Here is a 9188-nt window from a genome sequence, read left to right as displayed (position 1 = left end):
TATTCGCCTCTCACCCTCCTACCCATGGGCAGTGGGAAGGAGGGGTTAGTGAGCTGATCCTTAACCCCTCTCTGTCCAGGTACTCACGACTCTGTCCCCATAGAAAACGCTCTGAACCAGGAATGGTGGAGACCTAGGAAATCACATGGATGACAGCTCCACTTCAAAGTGGATCAGAGCTATCTCTGTTTATGGACCCTTCCTGAACTTACGGTACTCCACCTCACATCTAACTGATCTAATTACCTCACATTGCCCTCCTCACGCACTATTTCCCTAGTTACCGGCTTAAAGTCTCTTCTAGTGTCCCAAACTCAAGGGACACTGCACCCTGGAAATAGCGTTCATTCCCAGGGAGTAGCTTGTTTCTACTCTCTGGAAGCAAAGCCCAAAGGGAAATTGACCTACCATTCCTGCACTAGTTCTCTGAGGGCCTCTTAAGGAGGGGATTTACTCATGAAGAGGTGCTAGAGTCCTAACTCGGGAAGTCCAGGTTTTTAGCTGAGGACTGAACCTCTAAAGCTGAGACTATAATTCTGAACGAACATCATAAAATAGGACTGCAGATCTTTCTACAGTTTCTTCAGGCACAAGCTGAGGAGATCCTGTAATTCTGCTTTCAGTAATGGCAGCCCTAGGAAAGACAGGCATACAAACTCCAGAAATCATCTTTGCATTTTCTATCCCCGAAACAAGACTGGCTTCAGTAAAGGTTTCATGTAATCTAAAACAGTCAGAGAAAAGACTTAAATGTAGAGCCTGAAACCATACAACTCCTAGAAGGAAACAAGGTGGTAAACTCCTTGACATCAGTCTTGGTGATGATTTTTTTGAATGTGACAACAAAGCAAAGGCAACAAAAGCAAAAATAAACAAGTAGGACTACCCCAAACTAAAAAGCTTCTGCACAGCAAAGGAAACCATCAAAATGAAAAGGCAGTCTACTGAATGGGAGGAAATAGTTTCAAATTGTGCATCTGTTGAGGGGCTAATATCCAAAATATATAAAGAACTCATTCAACTCAAGAGCAAAAGATCAAACAATTCAATTAAAAAATGGACAGAGGATCTGAATAGATATTTTTCCAAAGAAGACATACAGATGGCCAACAGAATCATGAAAAGGTACTCCATGTCACTAATCATCAGGGAAATGCAAATCAAAACCACGATGAGATATCACCCTACACCTGCTAGAATGGCTATCATCAAAAAGACAACAAATGACAAGTGTTGGTGAGGATGTGAAGAAAAGGGAACATTTTGTGCACTGTTTGTGGGAAGAAAAGTGGTGCAGCTATTTTGGAAAATGGTATGGAGGTTCCTCAAAAAATTAAAAATAGAACTAGCATATGATCCAGCAATTCCACTTCTGAGTATTTATCTGAAGAAATAAAAACACTAACTTGAAAAGATATATGCGCCCTCATGTTCATGCAGCATTATCTATGATAGCCAAGATAGGGAAACAACCTAAGTGTCCATCAATGATAAAGAGATTGTGGTATATATACACAATGGAATATTATTCAGCCATAAAAGAATGAAATCTTGCCATTTGTGACAACATGGATGGAACTTGAGGACATCATGCTAAGGGTAGTAAGTCAGAAAGAGAAAGACAAATACTGTGTGATCTCACTTATATGTGGAATCTTAAAACAAAAGCCAACAAGCCGAGCTCATATATACAGAGAACAGATTGGTGGTTGCCAGAGGCGAGGTGCGTGAATTGGGCAAAATTTGTGAAGGGAGTCAAAAGGTAGAATCTTCTGCTTATAAAATAAATAAGTCATGAGAATGTAATGTACAGCATAGTCACTATAGTTAATAATACACTATTGCATAACTGAAAGTTGGTAAGAAAGTAAATCTTTAAGGATCTCATCTCAAGAAAAAAGTTCACAACTATTTATGGTAATGGATGTTAACTAGACTTACTGTGGTGATCATGTCACAATTCATACAAATATCAAATCATTATGTTGTGCAATTGAAAGCAATATAATGTTGTATTTCAATTATACCTCAATAAAAGAAATTTTAATTAAAAATTTTTTTAAAACAGGCAGAGAAAGTCCTTCAATGTATTCCATGCCTACAGGATGAAGTGGGTTCTTGAATTTTGTTTGTATTCTTACTGTCTTCTGTCTACAGGTCTTATTTTCCCATCTGAATTTAAAGCATTACATTCTAATACATGTGAGCATCCTTCACATAGCCATGCCCATTGTGGTGAGAGAGAGAGAGAAGCAGGGCTTTACCAGGCATCACAAGGCTCCAGCCCATATATTCTTCTTGTACGTCTCATATAGTGCTAGCAAAATAAAGGATTTTTTAATCTAATTCCAGACTTATGCATTTATTCAAAAACTAAATCAATACCTAATTATATTTCAGGTACTGTTCTGCTAGGCAGAAAGATGCTAAACACAATAACAAATAGAATATATAGTATGTTAATGGCAAATGCTACCAAGGAAAATCCAATAGGCAAGGAGATGTGAAGGGATAGGTATCAGGAATATTAAAATTTTAGATGGTATGATTCAAACAAACTCTAAACATTTATGAATATCAGAGAAATAGGAACACAATGTATGATGATATTTAGTAGTTACTATCAATTTAGAGAAGTGTTACAGTGTTATATTGTGGTTATTTAAAAAGAGATTCCTTGTCTCTTAAGATACTTCTGAAACATTTACAGATGAAGCGTTATGATGTCTGGGGTTAGGGATGGAGGTGAGGTTGAAACTGGGTGAGTATATAAAGGAAAGAAAATCTGACAGGAGTTAGTAATCATCAAAGCTGTGTTACACATGGGAAGTTCTACTTTTATGAATGTTAGAAATGTTTCATTAAAAAGTTTTTAAAACTCTCCTAGTATGATTTTAATTTTTCTTCTTGTTATTTCAATTTCGCTCTATACACTTTGAGGCCACATCAGTAGATGCGTACGCATTTACAATTACAGTTTCAGGTACCATATCTTCCCAGTGAAACAATTAATCTCTGTTATGAAAGCACCAATTTTGTCTCTAGTAATGCTTTTCACCTAAAGTTTATCTTGTCTGATACTATTCCTAACTATTCAGGTTTTATTTTCCATTAGTATTACATGACCTGTCTTTTTCTATCCTTTTGTATTCAACTCTCACATATCCTCATATTTCGGATGTGTCTCTTGAAAAAGCAAACAACTTGATGTTTTTAATCAATTCTATTGAACTAGATAGGGTTCAACTATCTATTCAACTATTGAATAGATAAGGTCATTAAGAGAAAAAAGAGATATTTGATCCACTTGTCTCCTACTGTCAATTTCCATAATTTCTTAGTTTCCATAAACCCAGTTCATTTCGAGATTAATTAATGAAGTTATTTCCCACAACATCAACATGGTATTTCACATTTGGTCAAAAAGAAATTTTGAGTCAGGCAAAATATTCTAAACTTACTAAGTTTTCATAGGCATGAAACATGTCAGACAAATGGGTCTGTACATACACTGTACAGATATATTTAATTGTGGAAAAGAGTTACTGTTTCCTTCATGTTCCTGTTCATAACACACTGAATGACATAAATATCCAGTGAAAGACAGATGTAGATATCCACTGACATGCAGAATTCTATAGAAATAATCTGCAATGAAAGTCTCCTTACTGTGTGGCTTTTGTTTTAGGCAGAGGGCTTAGACAAGGTTTACCTTATCTGACTCTCTAGTTTCATATTTTCTGGAAGGCCCCACATTTTTCCTGGTTTCTTTTCTTCTTTCATCACCAATATTCAAAGAATGCCTCCCTCCTTCTCTTTTACCCTTGTCTCCCTCAGAAATGAAGCCTTTCCAGGACAGTTACCTTCGTTCCCTCATATATTTCCGTCTCTTTCCTGGTGTCAAAGCTTTAGTCTCCCAGGATTCTTTTTCAGAATTTTCAGACATAATGTGGAGTTTATCTTTCCGGGCAAAGCTTTAGCTTGTCGTGGGGCCTTCTGTGGCTCTTTCCTCTTTTATGGACTATTTTTCTGGACTCACTAGCTCTCTACAAAGCTTTGTAGCAGGAGTTCAGGAGACAGCTCTGCTAAAATCTGATGTTGAGTTTTCTACTTAAGGGAAGGAGTCAGCTTTATTTGCTCTTTGAGTTGATCTTCACGGTAGATATGGCATCAATTTACATGTAGTCTGTGGAGGGCCATGGGGGAGAAAATTCCCTGTGGCATGCTGCATGTCCTCTATCCTGATACCCACTCCAGGATTTTATAAACCTTAATGCCAGCCAAAGGGGAGGAGACTGGCAAGAGTGAGGTAGGCTTAATAAGGGCACCATGCGCATGAATGCTCCGGTTGATTCTAACACCTATTGATAAGTGTAAAGTCCCCATTCTCCCACACGCGTGAGGACATTTCTATGTTAATACTTACCCTCTCGTCACTAGTACAAAGTCTTTAGAATGTAAGATTTCAGAGAAACTAAAAGAGAATCCTATTGCAAATCACGTTTTCAACAGAACACCAAATTGGGTGTCTTTCACCCTTCTTATACCACTTTAGGCTCATTGCCCATTGGTTTCTGGCAATAGTCCCTTTGGACAGCACCCAGCCCTCTCTGTGCTGTCCTTGGAATCAACAGCCACAATTCCATTTCCCCTTCTCACCCGCACAGGACTCAAGGGCTGGGTATTCATGATGGAGGTTATCCCCTCCCTCTCCTTGCCTGTGGTCCCCATTGCACTTAGGAAGTCATTGAGGCCAGCTCTGGATCAGGTGCTTCCACAGGTCCAGCCAGAGACTGTAACCAAGAGACAAAAGTTTTTATTTTCTATCATGTCCAAGATTTCTGGCTGCTTTGGTGTACAAATATAGACCAGGACAAAATATCAGAACACAGAATATTCTGCTTTGACCCATCAAGCATTGTGGAAGGTTTTTTGGCCATTTGCCACCTGCTTCAGACACCACAGGTTGGTTAATCCAAAACCTACTTCCATCTCTCTTAGTCCTCAGCAGCTGCCAATGCAGATATTTTCCCAGCTTCCCTTGCAGCCTTGAGTAGCCAGGTGACAGAATTCTGGGCAATGAGGACAAAAGTCTCTTGACTGGGAGGAGGGGGGAAGATAATTCTGTGAAAACATTTATTTTCCTGTTCAAAGGGATACATGTAGCTTCCTTAGCTTGAGAGAGTTTGCAGGAGAAGCAAATAGAAAATGAAAGAATTAGCAAAGTGCCCATCTTAGGTGTTAATCCATGAGAAGTGGTGGAAGCAGGAGTGAGGGAAAAAGGCTCAGAAGATACTGGCCATGAAGGCTGGAATGGTTCATGCTCAGGGCCTGCAAGAAGGATGTGATAAGAAAGGCAGTCTTCAAGGTTTAAAATATGAGGGTCACTGGTCCAAATGACCCAGCGACAGAATCACAGAAGAGTCCTTGCTGACTGGAAAATAAAGAGGGCCACAAGTGCCAAGTAAGGAAATCTGATCATAGGAAGAAGCCAGTGAGCAGGAATTTGTAGCAAAACTAGCAAGCAGATATGATGTGGAGGACAGGAGTTGCCTCATACCTGAAAGAAAATCAGAAAGCTTTTACAAAGCCTTGAGCAAGGAGATAAATACACATACAAAATCAGAAAATTGTAGCTTTCTATCAGAACAGGTCAGCAGACAATTAAAGACAAGGGAAGGAAAGCATCAAAAATGAATATAACTTCATTTTAATCACAAACTCACCATACAAAAGGGAATAAATTGGGACAACAATAACTTAGACAGGGAAGAGGAAAGGGATGGGATCTGCTTACACTAAGAAAATAAGAAGCTATCAGAAAATTGACTATCTCATCTATGAGATCTGTTATACAACCTCATGGTAACCACTAAACAAAAAATCAGAACAGAGACACAAATGATAAATAAAGAAAAACTGAGAAAACCATCATAGAGAGTTGCAAAAGTGAATTGGCAGTTGGAAATACATGTGACAAGAAACAAGGGAAATACAGAACAATCAGAAAACAAGTGATAAAAGGGCAGTATTAAGCCCTCATATATCAATAACCACTCTAGCTATAAATGGACTGAATTCCCCAATCAAAAGACATAGAGTGGCTGGATGGATTAAAAAACAAGATCCAACAATATGATGCCTCCAGGAAACACATCTCAGCTCTAAAGACAAACACAGGCTCAGAGTGAATGGATGGAAGATGACACTCCAAGCTAATGGCAAACAAAAGAAAGCAAGTGTTGCCATACTTATATCAGGCAAAATAGACTTCAAGATAAAAAAAGCAATGACAGGCAGTAAATAATGATAAAAGGGACACTCCACCAAGAGGACATAACACTTATAAATATATAGGCACCTAAAACAGGAGCACCAAAGTACATAAAACATCTATTAAAAGACGTAAAAGGAGGGGCCAGTCCAGTGGCATAGCAGCTAAGTTTGCACACTCCACTTCAGTGGCCTGGGGTTCCCTGGTTTGAATCCTGGGCATGGACCTACACACCATTTATCAAGCCATGCAGTGGCAGACATCCCATGTATGAAATAGAGGAAAATGGGGATAGATGTTGGTTCAGGGCCTTTGGCAGTGGATGTTAGCTTAGGGCTAATCTTCCTCAAAATAAAAACACAAAGAAGTAAAAGGAAAAATGAACAGAAACACAATAATAGTGAGCAGCCTCAACACTCCACTAATATCAATGGATAGACCATTCAGACCTTCTGTCTGAAAGACAGAAAATCAACAAGGAAATAGTGCAATTAAATGAAAAACTAGATCATATGGACTTAATAGATATACATTAGAATATTCCATCCAAAAACAACAGAATGCACATTCTTCTCAAGTGCACATGGAACATTCTCAAAGATAGACCATATGTTGGGAAACAAGGCAAGCCTCAATACATTTAAGAAGATTGAAATTATATCAAGCACCTTTTCTGACCATAATGCTATGAAACTAGAAATCAACTACAGGAAAAAAGCTGGGTAAGTGACAAAGATGTGCAGACTAAACAACACGTTATTGAACAACCAATGGATCATTGAAGAAATTAAAGGAGAAATCAAAAACTATGTGGAGGGGCTGGCCCAGTGGCATAGTGGTTAATTTTGCATGTTCCATTTTGGTGGCCTAGGGTTCACAGGTTCGGCTTCCAGGCACAGACCTAGCAGCACTCATCAAGCCATGCTGTGGCAGCATCCCACATAAAATAGAGGAAGATTGGCAGAGATGTTAGCTCAGTGACAATCTTCCTCAAGCAAAAGAGGAAGATTGGAAACAGATGTTAGCTCAGGGCCAGTCTTTCTTACACACATACACACAAAAATCTGGAGACAAATGAAAATGAAAATACACTATACCAACTCTTATGGGATGCAGCAAAAGCAGTTCTAAGAGGGAAATTCATAGCAATATAGGCCCAACCTTAACAAACAAGAAAAGTCTCAAATAAGTAATCTTAAACTACACCTAACATAACTAGAAAAAGAAGAACAAACAAAGGCTGAAGTCATCAGAAGGAGGGAAATAATAAAAATTAGGGCAGCAATAAATGAAATTGATCCAAAAAAAAAAAGCAGTAGAAAGGATCAATAAAACTAAGAGCTGTTTCTTTGAGAAGATAAACAAAATTGACAAACTCTTAGCCAGACTCACTAAGAAAAAAAGACAAAAGGCTCAAATAAAATTAGAAATGAAAGAGGAGAAACTATAACAGATAGCACGGAAACACAAACAATTATAAGAGAATAACATGAAAAACTATATGCCAATAAAATGGACAATCTAGAAGAAATGGATAAATTATTAGACTCATACAACCTCCCAAAACTGAATAAAGAAGAAATAATTTGAATAGACAAATCACAAGTAAGGAGATTGAAACAGTAATCAAAAATCTCCCAAAAAATAAAAGTGCAGGACCAGATGGCTTCTCTGGAGAATTCTACCAAACATTCAAAGAAGATTTAATACACATCCTTCTCAAACTATTCCAAAAAAGTGAAGAAGATGGAACATTTCCTAACTCATTCTACAAGGCCAACATCACCTTGATTCTAAAGTCAGACAAGGACAGCACAAAGAAGAAAAATTACAGACCAATATAGCTGATGAACATAGATGCAAAAATCTTCAACAAAATATTGGCAAACCGAATACGGTAATACCTTAAAAGGGTCCTGCATCATGATCAAGTGGGATTTTGGCCAGAGCAATTAGGCAAGAAAAAGAAATAAAAGGTATCCAAATTAGCAAGCAAGAAGTGAAACTCTCACAGTTTGCAGACAACATGATTTTATATATAGAAAACTCTAAAGAATCCATTGGAAAACTACTAGAAATAACAAACAACTATAGCAAAGTTGCAGTGTACAAAATCAACTTACAAAAGTCAATTGCATTTCTATACTCTCGTAACAAACTAACAGAAAGAGAACTCAAGAACATAATACCATTTATAATCACAACAAAAAAGAATAAAATACCTAGGAATAAATTTAATCAAGGAGGTGAAAGACTGATACAATGCAAACTATAAAACTTATTGAAGGAAATCGATGATGACATGAAGAAATGGAATGATATTCCATACAAATGGATTAGAAGAGTACACACAGTTAAAATGTCTCTACTACCTAAAGCAATCTACAGATTCAATGCAATCCCAATCAGAATCCCAATGACATTCTTCAGGGAAATAGAACAAAGAATCCTAAAATTCATATGGGGCAACAAAACATCCTGAATAGCTAAAGCAATCCTGAGAAAAAAGAACAATGCTGGAGGCATCACAATCCCTGACTTCAAAATATACTACAAAGCTACAGTAATCAAAACAGCATGGCACTGGCAGAAAAACAGACACACAGGTAAATGGAACAGAATTGAGAGCTCAGAAATAAAACCACACATCTATGGACAGTTAATCTTTGACAAAGGAGCCAAGAACATACAATAGAGAAAGGAAAGTCTCCTCAATAAATGGTGTTGGGAAAACTGAACAGCCAAACACAAAAGAATGAAAGTAGACCATTATCTTTTGCCATGTACAAAAATTAACTTGAAGTGGATTGAAGACTCAAAGGTAAGACATGAAACCATAAAACTCCTAGAAGAAAACATAGGCAGTAGACTTTTTGACATTGGTCTTAGAAGCATCTTTTCAAATACCATATCT

This window comes from Equus przewalskii, chromosome 20 (genome assembly GCF_037783145.1).
Source record: "Equus przewalskii isolate Varuska chromosome 20, EquPr2, whole genome shotgun sequence".
NCBI lineage: Eukaryota > Metazoa > Chordata > Mammalia > Perissodactyla > Equidae > Equus > Equus przewalskii.
Note: the sequence above shows the minus strand (reverse complement) of the source record.